This window comes from Bos javanicus, chromosome X (assembly GCF_032452875.1).
Source record: "Bos javanicus breed banteng chromosome X, ARS-OSU_banteng_1.0, whole genome shotgun sequence".
Taxonomy (NCBI): Eukaryota; Metazoa; Chordata; class Mammalia; order Artiodactyla; family Bovidae; genus Bos; species Bos javanicus.
In genome coordinates, this window is record NC_083897.1 from 45,749,176 (window position 1) to 45,773,660 (window position 24,485).

Here is a 24,485-nt window from a genome sequence, read left to right on the forward strand (position 1 = left end):
ACTCATGATAGTATTAGGGTTAAGTTCTGTTGTTTTATTTCAATGGTTTGAGAAATGGAAACTGTGTATATGGCAACATTTAACTATCATGAATATGAAATTAACCAAAATACTCAGGTTACGGCAAGTTCACTATTTGCTACACTTTCCCTACTTTCAAAATATTGCTAGCAGTATCTTCAATATTACATAATATCCCAGACTATACAAAATCCAGAAAATATTTTCTTCATTTATGAAACATAGGAAAATTTAGAAGGTAGTAAAGGGCCTTCCACCCAGTAAACACTGAATTGATATGTACTAAGTTAATGATTTACTGAGATACAGAGCAGATTAGCATTAGAATTTAGAATTAGAGGTTCTTTAATCTTTATTGATTACCATCAATTCCTTAGGTTCTATGTTACATTCTGGAAAGAAACAAAAACGAGTTGGGTCCAACCATACCTTTGAAAAGCAATGACTCTGGTGAAAGAAATATTTTAGACCTGATACACATATCTTATAATTCACTAATATGTCTTTTATCAAACACATGCTAAGTGTTGTCTATGTTTTAGGTGCTGAACTAGGTGCTCGGCATACAACAAAAATGAAGATAATGACTGTAAGGCTGAATAGGGAAGAAAAGTTAGTAAACAAAAGAAATATTGGCACATCCTATGCAACAAACTGTTATGAATAGTCCATTAAATGGCAAGCACTTGGGATTTTAACTGACAAAGAGAAGTGCTATCTACCTTATGGAATCATAGTCTAATGGCAGTGTCTATGTTTAAATAATATTCATAAAATAATTCATTACAACAGTGAGGAGTATTTGTAGCAACGTGAACAAACCTAGAGATAATCATTCTAAGTGAAGAAAAAGACAAATGCTATATAGTACCACTTATATATGGAATACAAAATATGACATAAATAAACTTATTTATCAAACACACTCACAGACCTACAGAATAGACTGTTGGTTGCCAGGCAAGAGGGGGCTGGAGGAGAAATGAATTGGGAGTTTGGGATTAGCAGGTTCCCACTATTATATATAGAATGGATAAATAACAAGGTCCTACTATATAGTACAGGGAGCTATATTCAATATTCTGTGATAAACCATAATGGAAAAGAATATGAAAAAGAATGCATACATAAACATATGTATAGCTGAATCACTCTGCTGTACAGCAGAAATTAACACAACACTGTAAATTAACTATATATGAATAAAATATTTTTTTAAAAATAGGAGTATTTTAAAGAGACAGTACAATGTGATACTTGTTATATTTCGTACTAATAGAAGGTAAAGTAGTAGCACACACCAAATGGAACTAATTTTACTAAAAAGGTTACTTGAACAGGAACATGTATAAGAGTTTTCAAGGTGGAAAAGAATAGTATGAAAAGCAGGGGAGCCAGCATTCACAAAGGTAAAAATTAAGGTCCTTCTAGTTTGGAACAGTTCTCTTTCCCCCTTTCAAATAAAAAGCTACAATGTTATTTTGCTTGCTTGCTTGTTTTAGAATTATTCTTGTGATGCCTAGAAGTTTATGTCAACTTTTTTAAAAAGTTAGATAAATGTGGAGTCTAGAATTACCTCTTCTATTCCAATACAATGGAATGACATCCAAGAGAAACATAGCAAAAGGGACAAAGAAAAGGTTTGTCAATAAAAAATCAGAACAGAAACTACAAGGAGAGCTCTAACAAAAACAATAGATCAGTTTTATGGACTCTGTGGGAGAGGGAGAGGGTGGGGAGATTTGGGAGAATAGCATTGAAACATGTATAATATGTATGAAACGAGTCGCCAGTCCAGGTTCGATGCACGGTACTGGATGCTTGGGGCTGGTGCACTGGGACGACCCAGAGGGAGGGTAGGGGAGGGAGGAGGGTTCAGGCTGGGGAACGCGGGTATACCTGTGGCGGATTCATTTCGATATTTGGCAAAACTAATACAATATTGTAAAGTTTAAAAAAAAAAAAAAAAACCAACCAGGTACAAACAGCTAGGTATGTTTTTACTATGCAGGAGGCCAAGGTGTAAAAAAATGTTGGAGAAATTCACATGTATAAAAACAGAGCCTTAAACATCTGGAGGCACTATGAGAAGAAAGAGAAAACAATGTCTGACCTAAAAATAGCTTGGGATATGATCAACTAATTTCAAAATAATTGTCAAATATCTAGCATCTCAAGGCACTTTGCTAAGAAATCAGTCAGCCCTTGGTCACAGTGTCTACCATCAGGAAATGTTCAATCCAACTGAAAAGTTAGAGTAAAAAATATAACCAACTACAGTCTACAGTGTAAGAATATGAGAATTATAAAAAGACAAGGACAAACTAAACGTTCTCAGGTTCAAAGGAGAAAGAAAGTCAAATAAAAGGAATCAGGAAAGAATCCCTGCAGGAAATAGCATCTTGGCTGAACTTTGAGTAATGAGTAGGATCTCAAAAGGCAAATATAAAGGGAGGGCATTTGTGTCAAAAAAGCAAGAACAAAGGCCTGCAGGTGATACTGATCAGATATCAGAATATTCAGATTAAAAGAGTCCATTTTGACTGAGTAAGGAGTATGGACAGGAGACAAAACTGAAAAGCTAACACAGTAATAGTGGGAGACCTTAATAACCCACTCACACCTATGGATAGATCAACTAAACAGAAAATTAAAAAGGAAACAAAAACTTTAAATGATACAATAGACCACTTAGACCTAATTGATATCTATAAGACATTCACCCCAAAATAATAAATTTCACCTTTTTCTCAAGTGTACATGGAACCTTCTCGAGGAGAGATCACATCCTGGGCCATTAATCCAGGCTTGGTAATTCAAAAAGATTGAAATCATTCCAAGCATCTTTTCTGACCACAATGCAGTAAGATTAGATCTCAATTACAAGAGAAAAACTATTAAAAATTCCAACATATGGAGGCTGAACAACACACTGCTGAATAACCAACAAATCACAGAAGAAATCAAAAAAGAAATCAAAATTTGCATACAAAGGAATGAAAATGAAAAGACAACAACCCAAAACCTATGGAACACTGTAAAACAGTGCTAAGGGGAAGGTTCATAGCAATACAGGCTTAACTCAAGAAACAAGAAAAAAAGTCAAATAAATAACCTAACTCTACACCTAAAGCAACAAGAAAAGGAAGAAATGAAGAACCCCAGGGTTAGTAGAAGGAAATAAATCTTAAAAACTAGGGCAGAAATAAATGCAAAACAAACAAAAGAGACCATTGCACAAATCAACAAAGGCAAATAAAATTGACAAACCATTAGCCAGATTCATTAAGAAACAAAGGGAGAAGAATCAAATCAACAAAATTGGAAATGAAAATGGAGAAACCTCAACAGACAACACAGAAATACAAAGGATCATAAGAGAATACAAGAGAATACTATCAGGACTCTATTCCAAAAAAATGGAAAACTTGGAAGAAATGGACAAATTCTTAGAAAAGTACAACTTTCCAAAACTGAACCAGGAAGAAATAGAAAATCTTAACAGACCCATCACAAGCACAGAAATTGAAACTGTAATCAGAAATCTTCCAACAAACAAAAGCCCAGGAGCAGACGGCTTCACAGCTGAATTCTACCAAAAATTTAGAGAAGACATAACACCTATCCTACTCAGACTCTTCCAGAAAACTGCAGAGGAAGGTAAACTTCAAAACTCATTCTATGAGGCCACCATCACCCTAATAACAAAACCTGGCAAAGATGCTACAATAAAAGAAAACTACAGGCTAATATCACTGATGAACATAGATGGAAAACTCCTTAACAAAATTCTAGCAAACAGAATCCAACAACATATTAAAAAGATCATACAAAATGACCAAGTGGGCTTTATCTCAGGGATGCAAGGATTCTTCAATATCCACAAATTAATCAATGTAATACACCACATTAACAAATTGAAAGGTAAAAACCATATGATTATCTCAATAGATGCAGAGAAAGCCTTTGACAAAATTCAACAACAATTTATGATTAAAAACACTCCAGAAAGCAGGAATAGAAGGAACATACCTCAACATAATAAAATCTATATATGACAAACCCACAGCAAACATTATCCTCAATGGTGAAAAATTGAAAGCGTTTCTCCTAAAGTCAGTAACAAGACAAGGGTGCCCACTCTCACCACTACTATTCAATATAGTTTTGGAAGTTTTAGCCACAGCAATCAGAGCATAAAAAGAAATAAAAGGGATTCAGATTGGAAAAGAAGAAGTAAAACCCTCACTGTTTGCAGATGTCATGATCCTCTACATAGAAAACCCTAAAGACTTCATCAAAAAATTACTAGAGCTAATCAATGAATATAGTAAAGTTGCAGGATATAAAATTCACACACATAAATCCCTTGCATTCCTATACACTAACAATGAGAAAACTGAAAGAGAAATTAAGGAAATAATTTCATTTACCATTGCAATGAAAAGAATAAAACACTTAGGAATAAATCTACCCAAAGAAACAAAAGACCCATATATAGAAAACTATAAAACACTGATGAAAGAAATCAAAGAGGACACAAATAGACGGAGAAATATACCATGTTTGTGGGTTGGAAGAATCAACACAGTGAAAATGAGTATACTACCCAAATCAATCTATAGATTCAGTGAAATCCCTATCAAGCTACCAATGGTATTTTTCACAGAACTAGAACAAATAATTTCACAATTTGTATGGAAATACAAAATACCTCGAATAGCCAAAGAAATCTTAAGAAACAAGAATGGAACTGGAGGAATCAACCTGCCTGACTTTAGGCTCTACTACATAATCACAGTCATCAAGACAGTATGTTAATGGCACAAAGACAGAAATATAGATCAATGGAACAAAATAGAAAACCCAAAGATAAATCCACACACCTATGGACACCTTATCTTTGACAAAGGAGGCAAAAATATACAATGGAGAAAAGAAAATCTCTTTAACAAGTGGTGCTGGGAAAACTGGTCAACCACTTGTAAAATAATGAAATTAGAACGCTTTCTAACACCATACACAAAAATAAACTCCAAATGGATTAAAGATCTAAACGTGAGACCAGAAACTATAAAACTCCTAGAGGAGAACATAGGCAAAACACTCTGTGACATAAATCACAGCAGGATACTCTATGACCCATGTCACAGAGTACTGGAAATAAAAGCAAAAATAAACAAATGGGACCTAATTAAACTTAAAAGCTTTTGCACAACAAAGGAAACAATAAGCATGTTGAAAAGACAGCATTCAGAATGGGAGAAAATAGTAGCAAATGAAGCAATGGACAAAGAATTGATCTCAAAAATATACAAGCAGCTCCTGCAGCTCAATTCCAGAAAAATAAATGACTCAATCAAAAATTGGGCCAAAGAACTAAACAGATATTTCTCCAAAGAAGACATACAGGTGGCTAACAAACACATGAAAAGATGCTCAACATCACTCATTATCAGAGAAATGCAAATCAAAACCACTATGAGGTACCATTTCATGCCAGTCAGAATGGCTGCTATCCAAAAGTCTACAAGCAATAAATGCTGGAGAGGGTGTGGAGAAAAGGGAACCCTCTTACACTGTTGGTGGGAATGCAAACTAGTACAGCCACTATGGAGAACAGTGTGGAGATTCCTTAAAAATCTGGAAATAGAACTGCCATATGACCCAGCACTCCCACTGTTGGCCATACACACCGAGGAAACCAGAACTGAAAGAGACACGTGTATCCCAATGTTCATTGCAGCACTGTTTATAATAGCCAGGACATGGAAGCAACCTAGATGCCCATCAGCAGACGAATGGATAAGAAAGCAGTGGTACATATACACAATGGAACGTTACTCAGCCATTACAAAGGATACATTTGAATCAGTTCTAGTGAGGTGGATGAAACTGGAGCCTATTATACAGAGTGAACTTTGTACGTTGGTGATGGACAGGGAGGCCTGGCATGCTGTAATTCGTGGGGCCACAGAGTCACATACGACTGAGCGACTGAACTGAACTGATACACAGTGAAGTAAGCCAGAAAGAAAAACACCAATACAGTATACTAATGCATATATATGAAATTTAGAAAGATGATAATAATAACCCTATATATGAGACAGCAAAAGAGACACAGATATATAGTACAGTCTTTTGGACTCTGTAGGAGAGGGTGAGGGTGGGATGTTTTGAGACAATAGCATTGAAACATGTATATTATCATATGTGAAATAGATCACCAGTCCAGGTTTGATGCATGATACAGGGTGCTCCCTGTATCCCATCCCAGGGCTGGTGCACTGGGATGACCCAGAGGGATGGGATGGGGAGGGAGGTGGGCGGGGTTTCGGAATGGGAAACACATGTCCACCCGTAGTGGATTCACGTCAATGTATGGCAAAACTACTACAATATTGCAAAGTAATTGGCCTCCAATTAAAATAAATAAATTTATATTTAAAAATCTTTTAAACTGCTAAAAAAACCTGAAAAGGTAAGTTGAAACTATGCTGAAGAGGTGAGAATAGCTTCATTCTGATAGTCAATGAGAAACATTAATTTTTTAAAAAATTACTTTTTTGAAGTAGAGTTGATTCACAATGCTGTACAAATTTCTACTTTACAGAAAAACGATTCAGTTACATATATACATATATATTGCTGTTGTTGTTTACTCACTAAGTCGTGTCTGACTCTTTGCAACCCATGAACTGTAGCCTGCCAGGCTCCTCCATTCATGGAATTCTCCAGGCAAGAATAATTGAGTGGGTTGCTATTCCCTTCTCTAGGGTATCTTCCTAACCCAGGAGTGAATCCGCATCTCCTGCACTCGCAAGTATTGGCAGGCAGATTCTTTACTGAACCACACCAGGGAAGCCCAGTATATATACACATTCTTTTTCATATTCTTTTCTATTATGGTTTATCACAGAATATTGAATATAATTCCCTGTGCTATACAGTAGGATCTTGTTATTTTTCTATTCTATATATAATAACTTGCATCTGCTAACCCAAACTCCAGTCCATCCCTTTCCCACACCCTTCCCCCTTGGCAATCACAAGTCTGTTCTCTATGTCTTTGATTCTGTTTCAGTTGAACACTAATTTTTTAAAGGAGGGGAGTGGTGCAAAGGTGCCATGTCTTGGGAATATTACTCTCCAAGAGCTTTTAGTCTGAGACACTGTCTACCTCTCTGTCATGAACAATTATTCACTTTGCAGTGATAAGAGCCACTGTTTTTGAGTTCAGGTAACTACTGCTATTAGGATCAGATAATGTGAATGAAACAGACTGATTTCAATATTTCTAGCCCCACTCTCCCACTGGAGAAAGTGGCAAATATGTCTCACTGGGAAGGGATTATGAAAAATCATCCCAAAGAGAGACAGGATGAATTAGAAGTGTTTATAGAGACAGGCAGACAAAATAGACAACTCTGGGTCTATGAGAGAGTCTCCGAGACTGGAAAGTGACTGTGCTTCTTGTGTCCCCACAGGGCTGGGACATATGCTTTTAATCCCTAAGTCAATAGGGAAGAGATGGAACCTCAGGTGAGTTCCATCAAGAGAATGAATACACTAGTCCTTCCATCCCAGTTCCAAATCCTGTGCCCCAGTCAAAGAAGCAGCAGCACCACCTCTCCTTCCCAAAGGAAAATGAAGGCTTGGAAACTTTGTGGACCAAGACACTGTGTGTGTGCATGCTCAGTAGTCAAATTTTTTGTGACCCCACCAGGGGTCCTCTGTCCATGGGATTCTCCAGGCCAGAATACGGGAGTGGGTACCCATTCCCTTCTCCAGAAGATCTTCTGAACCCAGGGATGGAACCCGTGTCACCTTCATCTCCTGCATTGGCAGGAAGATTTTTTTACCATTGAGCCACTTGGGAAACTCAGGGACTTTCTCAAACTTTGGATTGAATAATCCCCTATAGCTTTCCCATAACCCTGGGGAGGTGGGACGGGAGATCCGATAATGAGTGATATTAGATCATTCTACAGTCCCCACAAATGGGACCTCATGTCAGATTTAATTTGGTTTAGAAAATAATAGGATATTTCTTGTATCCAGAAATCTTGTGATGGAGTAAAATTAATACCTGATATACTAGCAGGAAAGCATCTCAGGCTCTGATCTGGAAAACCTGAGTTTTAACAGGTGGCATTAAGTTTCTTAAAAGAGCACTTTGTTATTGGCTATGATAGTAAATTATGCTGGTATTTTCATGCTTTGCTGAGAATAATGGGCCCTTTTTGTGTAACAGCAATCTTTGACAATTCCATTCACTCAATGGCAAGTACCTATAACAAAAAATATAGCTCTCCAACAGAAGAACTAGACAGAGGATTCTACCTAGTTGAAAGTTTTCACCCCTGAATATGTCAGAAGAAAGTACAAAATTATTCTTGACTCTTCCTACCTGATCAGATAAAATTTGTATTTCTTTTAAATTTCCACATATTCCTACTCCTTCCACACATGCAATCAGAAAAGCATGCACATAAACACATACATGCACACACACTCACACAACCACACATACACATAAACATTTTAGAGGATTCTTATATTTGACCTCATGGTGGAAATTACTGCCCTATCATTTTAGCATTGGCAAGAAGCCAACCTTTAGCTGAGCCCTACAGCATCCCTAGGTTCCTTGGCTTAATGAAAATTACCAGCAAATCTATAACTATAGGCATGAATTGAAAAGCCTTGGGTCAACAGTTTAAGCATGGTTTAAAAACCATTTTTCAGTGCCAAATTACTGGATTATCCTGAGAACTATCTGTGGGTCTTCAGTATTTCCTGATGTATAGAAAATACTATCTTGCTTATGGAGGAATACGTTCTCTCTTAACACTTCTTCCTTTCCACCCTCTGTATGCCCTTTTTGAAAATCTCCCTTTTTATCTCCCTCTATCCTACCAAAGCCCCAAGTCTCAAATGCAAACTCCAGCCTCACATTATATATTCATCACATCCAGTGCTCTCCACAGCCTAATACAATAAAATCACTGCAACAATGTCACTTGTCAGTCTCTTTGTGCCTAAGATAAAATGATGCCATCTGTGAGACAAAGTAATGTGAGGTAATGAGTCATCTCCAGCTCCCATAAAATAGCCTAGTCAGTCTGGGCCTGCAGAGAAAATGATTAAGAGAGGGCAATCAGAGAATCAGCACAGCACTGATTCATTTCTTAATTTATAGAAATGTGAAATTCTTTTAAGCTGATATGAGCATATCAACTGACAAACCTGCTATGCACATCTGCACTTTTATTATACTTTTATTATACCTGCTAAGCACACCTGCATTTTTATGATAAGAGTTTTCCTGAGGCCATCAAAGCAGCAGGGCCAGGAATACATTAAATTAAAAGAAATATCAGGCAACTTCTGATACATGTAAACAATTAACAGCTCATTAAGGAGAATTTTGCTTCTGTGGGAGTCTATTATTTCCTTGACCGAACTCAAGTTGGCTGATGAATTGAGGTCTCCATCATGAGGGTCAAGAGTCTCACAGGCCATGTCACTGTCTGAATCAGAGTTGTCTTTTAGCACACTTATTGTGGTATAATCATCTACTGAATTACCCATATTTATTATGGCAGGCCAGCCATAAAAAATGTACCTTTCTAAATTCTTTTCACAGTCCTGCTTCTGTAATAGCCCAGTCTCATCTTGGGGTATAAGTTAAATATACTGGATGTATGCAGACACATTTTAGCCTCTGGAAAGACTTTCAGAAGAAGTATTATTAGTAAAACTGAAATGCAAAAGGGCTGATGAAGCAGTAAACTGGATGTCTATTAAAAACAATTAACTCCCTTCCCCCCCCCCCCGCAAAAAAAAAAGAAACATTAATCATGGTGTAAATTTTTCAAACCCATCACCACACTCCCAATCAAGCTTACATTTAGCAACATCACAATCTGCCCAATACATTCACTGAAGACATTCGGAATTTATTTGGCATTTTAAAGCTTTACTCCCAAACCAATAATTAAGTGAACTTCACTCTCTAATAAAAAGCACGGATTTTCTAAATGATATCTTTAAATATTTTTTGATGTATAGATTTCTAACTGAGCTTCAAATGCATACTTTGAGATTGAGCATAGAGTTAAAAAGAATGGCACTTATGAAGTTTCATTCTACAGTGAAACAGTACCATCGGATATACAGGAAAATGAGAACATAACTAAGGTAAAAAGGTCTGGTGGTTCTGCATTATTGTTGAAAAAATGCTGGCTCAGGATATAATTTTAAGCTGGTTAATATTGCAATAGGATTTATTTAGTCCTCCAGCTAACACTGATTGGACCCTTACTGTGTGCCAAGAATTGGGCTAGGAATACAGGGCTGATATACATGAGCATCTTTCCAGGTGCTCTCATTCTACTTGGGGAGACAATGTGTAAATGGCTAATTACACTAACATCCGAGTCAGTATCATAAATTAAGAATGACGTGGCTTGAGTATTGTGAGGGTCCAAATAAAGCAGCAGCCAATTGAGGGTCACCCCACTGAGGTCTGTAGCAGCACCTAGCTGGTGTCTCTCAGTAGAGAATACACAGAACACACAAAGAACACAAGTCATGCTATTCTCATAGCACCTTTTCTTTTTCTTTGGAACAGTTAGGTTAACAGTTCTTCATGTGATTATCATATGAATGCCTGTCTCTCATGCTCAACCATGAGAACCTTGAAGAGAGAGATTTGTCTGTTTTGGTTCACCATGTCCAGGGTCTACTAGATTGCTGACATAGAAGAAATGGTCAGTTATTATTTGGTAAGTAATGAACAAATGCTTTCAAGCTACAGGAAGAGATTTATTATGACATCCTTCACACAATATCAGTAGCTTGAACTTGGCCCTTCTGACAAGCTACTTCTTAGATTTTCATTCAAATAGTTTACCAGGGAACACTCTTGCACTGTTGGTGGGAGTGTAAACTGATGTAGCCACTATGGAAAATAGTATGAAGGTTCCTTAAAAAGTAAAAATAGAGTTACTTTATGATCCAGCAATCCCACTCATGGGACATATACTCAGACAAAACTACAATTCAAAAAGATATGTGAACCCCAATGTTCACAGCAACACTATTTACAGTAAGCAAGACATGGAAACAACCTAAATGTTTCTCGACAGATGAGTGGATAAAGAAGATGTGGAACAATGGAATACTACTCAGTCCTAAAAAAGAATGAAATAATGTCATTTGTAGAAACATGGAAGGAACTAGAGATTATCATACTAAGTAAAAGACAAATACCATATGATATTGCTCATATGTGGAATCTAAAATATGACACAAATGAATATATTTATTAAACAGACACACAGACATAGAGAGCAGACTCGTGGTTGCCAAGGGAGAGGGGGGTCTGGATGAAAGAAGGATTGGGTGTTAGGGATTACCAGATACAAACTAGTATATATAGGCTGAATAAACAAGCTCCTACTGTATAGCACAGGGAACTATATTAAATATCCTGTGACAAGTGATAAGGGAAAAAAATCTGAAAAATTATACATATATAAGTATATCATTGAGTCACTTTGCTGTACAGTAGAAATTAACACAACTTTGTAAATCAACTATACTTCAATAAAATGTTAAAAACATAGTTCACACATCCCAATACAGACAGCTATCCTCTGACCTAAGTAGATAAATCTAACATATGTGCTGCCATTGCCAGATACATGACTCCACCACACAGGCTACACAACATATATCATAAAAATACTATCCCATGTCAATACATGAAACCCAGCTTTTGAAGACCATATGTTCTAGCACAGTACATGTATTCTACCCAAAGTTTACCCCATAAGTACACTAATGTATCCTTGCTCATCATGACCCCATATTCTCTTTCCTTTCCTTAGTAATTTGTACTTCCAGCTGGTGAAAGTCAGTGAAAGTTTCCTTGAATATGTCATATATGTTTAGGTCTTGAATTGACTGGACTCCATTGAAACCAAAGCTTAGAAAATTTGGTGTTTTCATCAGAACCTTCTTCTTTGTATGTTGTATGTGCTTAATCCTCAGTTGTGTTCAACTCTTTGTGACCCCAAATTTAGCCCGCCAGGCTCCCCTGTCCATGGGATTTCCCAGCCAAGAATACTAGAGTGGGTGGTCATTTCCTCCTCCAGGGGTCTCCCTGACACAAGGATTGAACCCACATCTATCTCCTGCATTGCAAATGGATTCTTTACCATCTGAGCCACCAGAGAAGCCCTAATCTAAATCATGGTAGGGAAGGTCTCTACATAGGAAATCACATCACAAGGAAATCACCCCACTCAAAATAATCCACTTAAAACTTTCCTGAGGTGTTCTTAAAACTGAGATAAGTCACTGAAATTTAGATACATCTGCCTCTTTCTTTACATAGAAAATTGACTATTAATTAAGGAAAATGTAGGACAAATTAAACTTTGATACAGATTTTTTGTGTGTTATAACATTTTAATTAATTAATTTTAATTAGAGGATAATTACTTTACAATATTGTGATGTTTTTTGCCATACATCGACATGAATCAGCCACATATACACATGTGTCCCCCCACTTTGAACCCCCCTCCCACCTCCTCCCCACTCCATCTCTCTGGGTTGTCCCAGAGCACCAGCTCTGGATGTTCTGCTTTATGCATAGAACTTGCACTGGTCATCTATTTAATATATGGTAATATACCTGTTTCAATGCTATTTTCTCAAATCATCCCACCCTTTCCTTCTCCCACAGAGTCCAAAACTCTGTTCTTTACATCTGTGTCTCTTTCGCTGACCTATATATAGAATCATCATTACTCTTTCTAAATTCCATATATATGTGTTAATATACAGTATTTTTGTTTCTCCTTCTGACTTACTTCACTCTGACTAATAGGCTCAAGTTTCATCCACCTCATTAGAACTGACTAAAATGTTTTCCTTTTTATAGCTGAGTAATATTCCATTGTGTACATGTACCACAACTTCCTTATCCATTTGTCTGCTGATGGACATCTAGGTTGTTTCCATGACCTAGCTACTGTGAACATTGTGGTGCTACAGTGAACACTGGGATACATATGTCTCTTTCAATTCTGTGGTACAGATATTTTTTTACATGGATTTCAGTGAAATGATTCAATGCCCATACTTGGTACACGACTGAGGCAAACTGATCTGAATTTGGTTCCTGAAATAGACACAAACAATGCAACTTTGGGGCCTTTTTTTCACATTACCCTCTCTTATTTTCATGTGTCTAAGGAACAATGAAAGAATGACTTCATCCACTAAACCCTGCCCAATCACTTGGTCCTCAGATTATATTCTGTCTTTGAATTTCCATAAATCTCATTGTATGAATTACTTATTAGGCACTTAATGTATACACTCTCCTACTATTATTTGACATTTTACACATGCAGAAAGGCCAGCGTCCAGGAGCCTTAGAAAAATTAAAACCATGACTTTGCACAAAATGAATTTCTGAGGAATCTTACAAGAAAAGCTATTGCAAAGGGCAATATGCTCATTATTTTTGACTGTTCTAAGTACTCCTGTATGTGGGGTAAATACAGGGGTTCTCAAGGCTCCAAAAGATAGAACATGGGCCAATGGTGAAAAACTACTGGGAATCACTTTCAACTCAAGTCGAAAAGGAAATTTCTAATAGTCAGAAGTGATTCAACACAGAATTGGCCACTACTTCAGTAGATAAAAGTCCCTGCTATTGAGGAAAGCTAGATTTAGAAAATGCAGAGGAACCAGAGATCAAATTGCCAACATCCATTGGATCATAGAAAAAAGCAAGACAATTCCAGAAAAACATCTACTTCTGCTTCATTGACTACACTAAAGCCTTTGACTGTGTGGATCACAACAAAGTATGGAAAATTCTTAAAGAGATGGGAATATCAGACCACCTTACCTGCCTTCTGTGAAACCTGTATGCAGGTCAAGAAGCAACAGTTAGAACCAGACATGGAAAAATAGACTGGTTTAAAATTGGGAAAGGAGTACGACAAGGCTGTATATTGTCACCCTGCTTATTTAACTTATATGCATACTATATCACACAAAATACTGGGCTGGATGAATCACAAGCTGGAATCAAGACTGCCAGGAGAAATATCAATGACCTCAGACATGCAAATGATACCACTCTAATGGCAAAAAGCTAAGAGAAACTAAAGGGCCTCTTGGTGAGGGTGAAAGAAGAGAGAAAAATCTGATTTCAAACCCAATATTCAACAAACTAAGATCATTGCATCCAGTCCCATCACTTCATGGCAAATAGATGTGGGGAAAACAGAAACAGTGACAAACTTTATTTTCTTGGCTTCCAAAATCAGTGTGGACAGTGACTGCAGCCATGAAATTAAAAGATGCTTGCTCCTTGAAAGAAAAGTTATGACAAACCTAGATAGCATATTAAAAAGCAGAGACATCACTTTTCCAACAGAGATCTGTATAGTAAAAGCTATGTTTTTCTCAGTAGTGATGTATAGATGTGAGAGTTGGACCATAAAGAAAGCTGAGTGCCAAAGAATTGTTGGTTTCAAACTGTGGTGCTGAAAAAGACTCTTGAGAGTCCCTTGGATAGCAAGGAGATCAAACCAGTTAATTGTAAAGGATATCAACGCTGAATATTCAATGGCTGTACTGATGCTAAAGCTGAAGCTCCAATACTTGGCCACCTGATGTGAAGAGCTGAATCACTGGAAAAGACCCTGATGCTGAGAAAGACTGAAGGCTTGAGGAGAAGGGGAAAACAGAAGATGAGATGGCTTGATGGCATCATCAACTCAAAGGGCATGGTTTGAGCAAACTCCAGGAGATAGTGAAGGACATGGAAGCCTGGCATGCTGCAGTCCATGGGGCCACAAAGAGTCGGACATATCTCAGTGATGGAATAACAACAACTGCTATTGGGAATACTTAATAAGAGATTATGTGATTATTTTATGCGGTTGTAGAGAGGACTTAAGTATCAGATGAGCAAAATAAAAGTTATGGACTGTTATGAGCTAAAAGCTTTTGTCCCTTAAAAATTCATATGTTGAAGGCCTATCCCTCAATGTGATGGTATTTCGTGGGGCCTTTGGGATGTAAAGAAGATTGAGGCCATGAGTGTGGGAACCACATAATGGGATTAGTGCCGTTAGAGGAAGAAGACCAATTATCTCTCTCCTTCCCCTCCCACCCCCTTCCCATGAGCACACATCCAGAAAAGATCATGTTGGCCTCCAGTGAGAAGGCTGGCTGTCTACAAACCAGGAATTGGGCTGTCACCTGACACCAAATCTGTTGGTCCTTGGTCTCAGACTTCTCAGCTTCCAGAACAATAAGAAATAAATGTAGGTTGTTTAGTCACTCATTCTGTGGTATTTCATTAAAGCAACTTGTTCGTACTAAGACAGGGGCTTTTTCCACCCACGTATTTTCTGATTTTTGATGTGCTTTATCTTCCCACCTGGACTATAAGCTTCTTAGAGGCCTGAACTTTGAAATCTCTACATATCCTTGGCTTCTAGCTCTGGATCTGTAATATAGTAGATGTAATTTTGTGGTTTCTCAGTGTATACAAAAGCTATGTTTACACTATACTATAGTCTATTAAGTGTTCAATAGCACAATGCCTAAAAAATGTTCATACTATAACTGAAAAATAGGTATTGCTAAAACATGGAATCACCTGAGCCTTCAGCAAGTCATTATCTTATCCAATAGTAACATTATAGATCACTATAACAAATATAATAATAATGAAAAAGTTTGAAATATTGTGAGAATAAGCAAAATGTGACACATATACATGAAATGAACAAATGCTTTTGGAAAAACGGCACTGATAGACTTTTGAAAGATACAGTGTTGCTACAAACCTTCAATACCAAAACTTGACAAAGATGCCACATAAAAAAGAAAAATACAGGCTAATATCACTGATGAACATAGATGCAAAAATCCTTAACAAAATGCTAGCAAACAAAATCCAACAACACATTAAAAAGATCATACATCATGACCAAGGGGGCTTTATCCCAGGGATGCAAGGATTCTTCAATATCTGCAAATCAATCAATGTAAGATAACAAATTGAAAGATAAAAAGCATATGATTATCTCAATAGATGCAGAGAAAGCTTTTGACAAAATTCAACATCCATTTATGATAAAAAAAACCTTCCAGAAAGCAGGAATAGAAGGAACATACCTCAATATAATAAAAGGTGTATATGACAAAGCCACAGCACACATTATCCCCAATGGTGAAAAATTGAAACCATTTGCCCTAAAGTCAGGAACAAGACAAGGATGCCCATTCTCACTACTACTATTCAACATAGTATTGGAAGTTTTAGCCACAACAATCAGAGAAGAAAAAGAAATGAAAGGAATCTATATAGGAAAAGAAGAAGTAAAACTCTCACCGTTTGCAGATGGCATGATCCTCTACACAGAAAACCCTAAAGACTCCACCAGAATTACTAGAGCTAATCAATAAATATAGAAAAGTTGCAGGATATAAAATCAACACACAGAAATCCTTTGCATTCCTATACACTAATAATGAGAAAATAAAAAGAGAAATTAAGGAAACAATTCCATTCACCATTACAACAAAAAGAATAAAAAACTGAGGAATATATCTACCTAGAAACACAAGAGAAGACTCTACACATGGACATCACCAGATGGTCAACACCGAAATCAGACTGATTATATTCTTTGCAGCCGAACATGGAGAAGCTCTATAGAGTCAGCAAAAACAAGACCAAGAGCTGACTGTGGCTCAGATCATGAACTCCTTATTGCCAAATTCAGACTTAATTGAAGAAAGTAGGGAAAACCACTAATCATTCAGGTATGACCTAAATCAAATTCTTTATGATTATACAGTGGAAGTGAGAAATAGATTTAAGGGACTAGATCTGACAAATAAAGTGCCTGAAAAACTATGGATGGAGGTTCGTGACATTGTACAGGAGAGAGGGATCAAGACCATCCCCAAGAAAAAGAAATGCAAAAAAACAAAATGGCCGTCTGGAGAGGCCTTACAAATAGCTGTGAAAAGAAGAGAAGCAAAAGCAAAGGAGAAAAGGAAATATATAAGCATCTGAATGCAGAGTTCCAAAGAATAGCAAGGAGAGATAAGAAAGCCTTCCTCAGTGATCACTGCAAAGACATAGAGGAAAACAACAGAATGGGAAAGACTAGAGATCTCTTCAAGAAAATTAGAGATACCAAAGGCACATTTAATGCAAAGATGGGCTCGATAAAGGACAGAAATAGTATGAACCTCACAGAAGAAGAGGATATTAAGAAGAGGTGGCAAGAATACACAGAAGAACTGTACAAAAAAAGATCTTCACAGCCAAGATAACCACAATGGTGTGATCACTCATCTAGAGCCAGACATTCTGGAATGTGAAGTAAAGTGGGCCTTAGAAAGCATCACTATGAACAAAGCTAGTGGAGGTGATGGAATTCCAGGTGAGCTATTTCAAATCTTGAAAGATGATGCTGTGAAAGTGCTGCACTCAATATGCCAGCAAATTTGGAAAACTTAGCAGAGGCCACAGGACTGGAAAAGGTCAGTTTTCATTCCAGTCCTAAAGAAAGGCAATGCCAAAGATTGTTCAAACTACCACACAATTGCACTCATCTTACACGATAGTAAAATAATGCTCAAAATTCTCCATGCCAGGCTTCAGCAATACGTGAACCGTGAACTTACAGATGTTCCAGCTGGTTTTAGAAAAGTCAGAGGAAGCAGAGATCAAATTGCTAACATCCGCTGGATCATTGAAAAAGCAAGAGAGTTCCAGAGAAACATCTATTTCTGCTTTTTTGACTATGCCAAAGCCTTTGACTGTGTGGATCACAATAAACTGTGGAAAATTCTTCAAGAGATGGGAATCCCAGACCACCTGACCTGCCTCTTGAGAAATTTGTATGCAGGTCAGGAAGCAACAGTTAGAACAGGACATGGAACAACAGACTTGTTCCAAATAGGAAAAGGAATACGTCAAGGCTGTATATTGTTACCCTGCTTATTTAACTTATATGCAGAGTACATCATGAGAAACGCTGGACTGGAAGAAGCACAGGCTGGAATCAAGTTTGCTGGGAGACATATCAATAACCTCAGATATGCAGATGACACGACCCTTATGGCAGAAAGTGAAGAAGACTAAAAAGCCTCTTGATGAAAGTGAAAGAGGACAGTGAAAAAGTGGCTTAAAGCTCAACATTCAGAAAACAAAGATCATGGCATCTGGTCCCATCACTTCATGGGAAATAGATGGGGAAACAGTGGAAACAGTGTCAGACTTTATTTTGTGGAGCTCCAAAAACACTGCAGATGGTGATTGCAGCCATTAAATTAAAAGATGCTTACTCCTTGGAAGGAAAGTTATGACCAACCTAGACAGCATATTCAAAAGCAGAGACATTACTTTGCCAACAAAGATCTGTTTAGTCAAGGCTATGGTTTTTCCAGTGGTCATTTATGGATGTGAGACTTGGACTGTGAAGAAAGCTGAGAGCCAAAGAACTGATGCTTTTGAACTGTGGTGTTGGAGAAGGCTCTTGAGAGTCCCTTGGACTGCAAGGAGTTCCAACCAGTCCATTCTAAAGGAAATCAGTCCTGGGTGTTCTTTGGAAGGAATGATGCTAAAGCTGAAACTCCAGTACTTTGGCCACCTCATGTGAAGAGTTGACTCATTGGAAAAGACCCTGATGCTGGGAGGGATTGGGGACAGGAGGAGAAGGGAACGACAGAGGATGAGATGGCTGGATGGCATCACCGACTCGATGGATGTGAGTTTGAGTGAACTCCGGGAGGTGGTGATATACAGGCTGGCTTGGCGTGCTGCGATTCATGGTGTCGCAAAGTGTCCGACACAACTGAGCAACTGAACTGAACTGAACTGACTGAAAGAAACAAAAGACTTATATATAGAAAACTATAAAACACTGGAGAAAGAAATCAAAGAGGACACTAATAGATGGAGAAATATACCGTGTTCATGGATCAAAATAATTAATATAGTGAAAGTGAGTATACTACCCAAAGCAATCTATAGATTCAGTGCAATCCCTATCAAGCTACCAATGGTATTTTTCACAGAACTAGAACAAATAATTCCACAATTTGTATGGAAATACAAAAAAACCTCGAATAGCCAATGCAATCTTGAGAAAGAAGAATGGAACTGGAGGAATGAATCTGCCTGACTTCAGGCTCTACTACAAAGCCACAGTCATCAAGACAGTATGGTACTGGCACAAAGACAGAAATATAGATCAATGGAACAAAATAGAAAGCCCAAAGATAAATCCATGCACCTATGGACACCTTATCTTTGACAAAGGAGGCAAGAATATACAGTGTAGAAAAGCAATCTCTTTAACGAGTGGTGCTGGAAAAACTGGTCAACCACTTGTAAAAGAATGAAACTAGAACACTTTCTAACACCATACACAAAAGTAAACTCCAAATGATTAAAGATCTAAACGTAAGACCAGAATCTATTAAACTCCTAGAGGAGAACATAGGCAAAACACTCTGTGACATAAATCACAGCAGGATCCTCTATGACCCACCTCCCAGAATATTGGAAATAAAAGCAAAAATAAACAAATGGGACCTAATTAAACTTAAAAGCTTCCGCACAACAAAGGAAACTATAAGCAAGTTGAAAAGACAGCATTCAGAATGGGAGAAAATAATAGCAAATGAAGCAACCAACAAAGAATTAATCTGAAAAAATACAAGCAACACCTGCAGCTCAATTCCAGAAAAATAAACGACCCAATCAAAAATGGGTCAAAGAACTAAACACACATTTCTCCAAAGAAGACATACAGATGGCTAACAAACACATGAAAAGATGTTCAACATCACTCCTTATCAGAGAAATGCAAATCAAAACCACAATGAGGTACCATTTCACACTAGTAAGAATGGCTGCTATCCAAAAGTCTACAAGTAATAAATGCTGGAGATGGTGTGGAGAAAAGGGAACCCTCTTACACTCCTGGTGGGAATGCAAACTAGTACAGCCACTATGGAGAAGAGTGTGGAGATTCTTTGAGAAAACTGGAAATAGAACTGCCATATGACCCAGCAATCCCACTGCTGGGCATACACACTGAGGAAACAAGAATTGAAAGAGACACATGTACCCCAATGTTCATCTCAACACTGTTTATAGTAGCCAGGACATGGAAGCAACCTAGATATTCATCAGCAGACGAATGGTTAAGAAAGCAGTGGTACATATTCACAATGGAGTATTACTCAGCCATTAAAAAGAATACATTTGAATCAGTTCTAATGAGATGGATGAAGCTGGAGCCTATTATACAGAGTGAAATAAGCCATAAAGAAATATACCAATACAGTATAATAACACATATGTATGGAGACTCCCAAGGACGGGGGAGCCTGGTGGGCTGCCGTCTATGAGGTCGCACAGAGTTGGACACGACTGAAGTGACTTAGCAGCATGGAATTTAGAAAGATGTTAACAATAACCCTGTATGCAAGACAGCAAGAGACACAGATGTATAGAACAGTCTTTTGGACTCTGTTGGAGAGGGTGAGGGTGGGATGATTTGGGAGAATGGCATTGAAACATGTATATTATCATATGTGAAACAAATCGCCAGTCCAGGTTTGATGCATGATATAGGATGCTCGGGACTGGTGCACTGGGTTGACCCAGAGGGATGGGATAGGGAGGGAGGTGGGAGGGGTGCTCAGGATGGGGAACACATGTACACCTGTGGCAGATTCATATCAATGTTTAATAATTAGCCTCCAATTAAAATAAATAAATTTATATTTAAAAATAAAAATTACAGTATCTTCAAATCATAATAAAGCAAAGCACAAGTTATGCTTGTATATTAATAATAGTGTTTGGGACTTCCCTGGTGGTTTGGAATCTGCCTTGCAATGCAGGGGACATGAGTTCAACCCCTGGTTGGGGAACTATTAATAAGATCCCATATGTCAAGGGGCAACTACTCCTATGTGCCACAAGGAAAGATCCCATGCTCCAAAACTAAGTTCCAACACAGAAAATAAATAAACATTAAAAAAACAATAGTGTTCATGGCTAGCGATAATGCAATACCAATTGTATTAGTATAGATAATATTCAGTTCAGTTCAGTTCACTTCAGACACTCAGTCATATTGCAACCCTATGGACTGCAACATGTGATGTTTAATATTAGTATTAAGCCTTGGTAAATTTTCAATAGATGCATCATAATAATTGTAGATAGAGTGATAACTGTTTGCCAGTAGGTCAGTCAGAAGTAAAATAAAACTAAGTCATATGTGTGATTATGGAAAATGAAAAATGCGACTTTCAGTTTACCAGAAAAATAGGACAAGTGTGAGAAAAGTTTTAACACTACTTAACATGAATAAGTCTAACGAGAGCTAAATAAAAAATGCATCCAACTAGCCATTCTGGACCTAATAAGATACCCAACTGATGAGATTTCAGAACAATTCACTGAAGGTTAGATGTCAAAAGAGAAATCAGACACTCAACCCTGACTAAGAAAAAAGTACAGTTTTAACTCACAACATCTCAGTGTGTGAAGGCTACCTGAGTACTAATCCTATATTGTATAAAATCAGTCCAAGGAAATAGAACTCCTGGGAAGCAAACCACCAACATACAAGGCTGAAACTCACTTTCTTACCCTTCCTGTCTTTTGAGTGTGCCATTCTAGTATAATACAAACAGGATGCATGAGGGAATGATTTTGCAAATGTTCAGGGAATTTTGTGTGGGCATTTCTATGTGCAACCAGAGGCTGAAATAGTTGCCTGATAATTCTACTCAAACTGGCAGGTCTAAAACAATCTGGTTGTCTCCAAGTATTGGGGTAAACCCAAGGACTATCATAGGATTAGCCTGAGTTGGAACTGGAGTATTTCTGGAATTGCAAGGAAGCCTAAGGCAACTTAGCCAGAGGAAGAAATCTAATTCTTATCCAAAACCAAGAAACAAAAAGAACAAAAACTAAAAACAAAAGTAATATGAGGTTATAGTAAAGAAAATTAGAAGTTTATGAAGTCCAAAAGGTTAGGTGTTACTTGTATGGTCAGGCCACTCACGATGGTTGTTCTCTTGCTCTCTGTACATCTCCTCTCCAAACAGTGCCTACTTTACCCATACTCTACTCACATGGCTGACCTTCCTACATACTTGTCCCAGGCCCCAGCTAGTGATTGCTTTTATCAAAGAGGTGATGAGGGAAGTGCCCCTCTACTGGTTTTCTTGGTAACTAATAAGCACACCTGACTTCAATTCCCCTATAAATGGTAGTCTCCCCTTCTCGCCAGGAGTGAAGACTACCACCATGTCCTGCCTGCTATTCACTACAAGGGACGGGGTATCTCTTCAGGACCTTGCTTCAGACATGTAAGCTCCCCCATCCATTAAACCACTGATGTCTCTTACTGACTCTGGGCTCTTTTTTAGGTCTTGAAGCTGGGCAAACACAAGCCTTGTAGGCCTGTGGAGTGCAGCTCAACACTACTATTCATTGTTAAAGGAGAATAAAAATGATATCCAAGTGACTTCCCTACAAGTCCAGTGGTTAGGACTCTGTGCTTCCACGTCAGGGGGCATGGGTTCGATCCCCGTACTGGGAACTAAGATCCCTCAAAAAATGATATCTGAAACTGATATTGGTGCAATCCAGGCTCTGGACTGAACTTGGGAATGCTGAAATGATATTAGTGTCCCATTTTTCTTCTCTGTCAGTTCATATCCCAGGGGGTAATTCTTGCAGTTAATGGAACCAGAAAGGATCAAATATAAGCAAGTTTGAGATTTTACATCATGACATACATTAGATGTTTCATTTGAATGTTTTATTCATTATTTTCCCTTCAATCTACTGGAAATCCCAGACGACTCATCTAATGGCAATAATGCAATGACTATTTACTGTGTTTCTCTCATGTGTCAGATGCTTTACAAATGGTGTTTTGTTTTTTGAATCCTCACAATTTTTAACCCCGTTTTACAGATGATGAAATCCAAGAGTTAATCAGAGAATTGAAGTAACTTTTGTTCTTGTTTGTTGTTCAGTTGCTCAGTCATGTCCGACTCTATGCAGTCCCATGGACTGCAGCACACCAAGCTTCCCTGCCCATCACCAACTCCCAGAGCTTGCTCAAACTCATGTCCACTGAGCTGCCATCCAACCATCTCATCCTCTGTCATCCCCTTCTCCTCCTGCCTTCAATATTTTCCAGCTTCAGGGTCTTACACAAGATCAATTAACTGGGCTAAGTTGTGTGGGGTTTTTTGTTGTTTTTTTTTGAGGGTTTTTTTGGTTTGTTTGTTTGTTCAATTTTGGTCTTCTCTTGCCTCAGAGTTCTGGGCTCTTTCATTTACAATCTTGCTAAGGAAATATTCAGGGTCTGCACTTTAACATGATATCCAGGTGCTTCCTTGCACATTAAATTGGAAAAGCACTGTATTAGGCTACACAACATGCTGTTTTCCTTCTGTTTCAGTCAAACACACAAACATACTCACACACAGAATAGGGGTTAGGGGAGAGGAAGCACTGTAAGTATCTATCTACTAAAAAAGTAGCAATACAGCTTTCTTTTCCAACAACCTATGTAAATATTGGATGCATTTGTAAACTGGGTCTTTAAAACTGCATAGATATATATTCTATCACCTATTGAGATTCTGAAGTGTTTACTAAATAACACATTAGGGAAATATTTGGGGGGAAATGGAATGTATTACATTAGGCTTATAGGAGAGCATAAAAAGAGAAAGAATAGAGACATAAATCATATTTTAAAAAGCAAGAGTCTGGATTTGCTGTGCTCCACACTTTGGTAATAAGTACATTAGCAATTACAAATGATTCTTGAATAGCTGTGGCGTTAGAAAACCCACCAGCTATAATAATTATAATCCAAGCTTTTCAATAAGCTATTTTCCCTGAAACAGCAGAAATGAGGGTGCCATGGGAATTCATGATATTTATATACATTTACCATTACTTTTGTTTGGCAGTAAACTTTATTTCCAGGTGCTAGGCCACTGCAATCCAAAGGGATGTTAGTGAGAAAGAAAACCAAATGAGAAAAAAAGGCTGCATCTGGTCTCATTTTCCCTCCTTAATACATTTTCTCTACTATAGATTCTTTAATTTCCTTTAACCTAAACATCTTATGGGCTTCCCAGGTGGTGCTAGTGGTAAAGAACACTTATGCCATTGTAGGAGACATAAAAGACATCGGTTCCATCCCTGGGTCGGGAAGATCCCCTGGAGGAGGGAATGGCAACCCACTCCAGTATTCTTGCCTGGAGAATCCCATGGACAGAGGAGCTGGCAGGCTACAGTCCACAGGGTCACAAAGAGTTGGACATGAGTGAAGCGACCT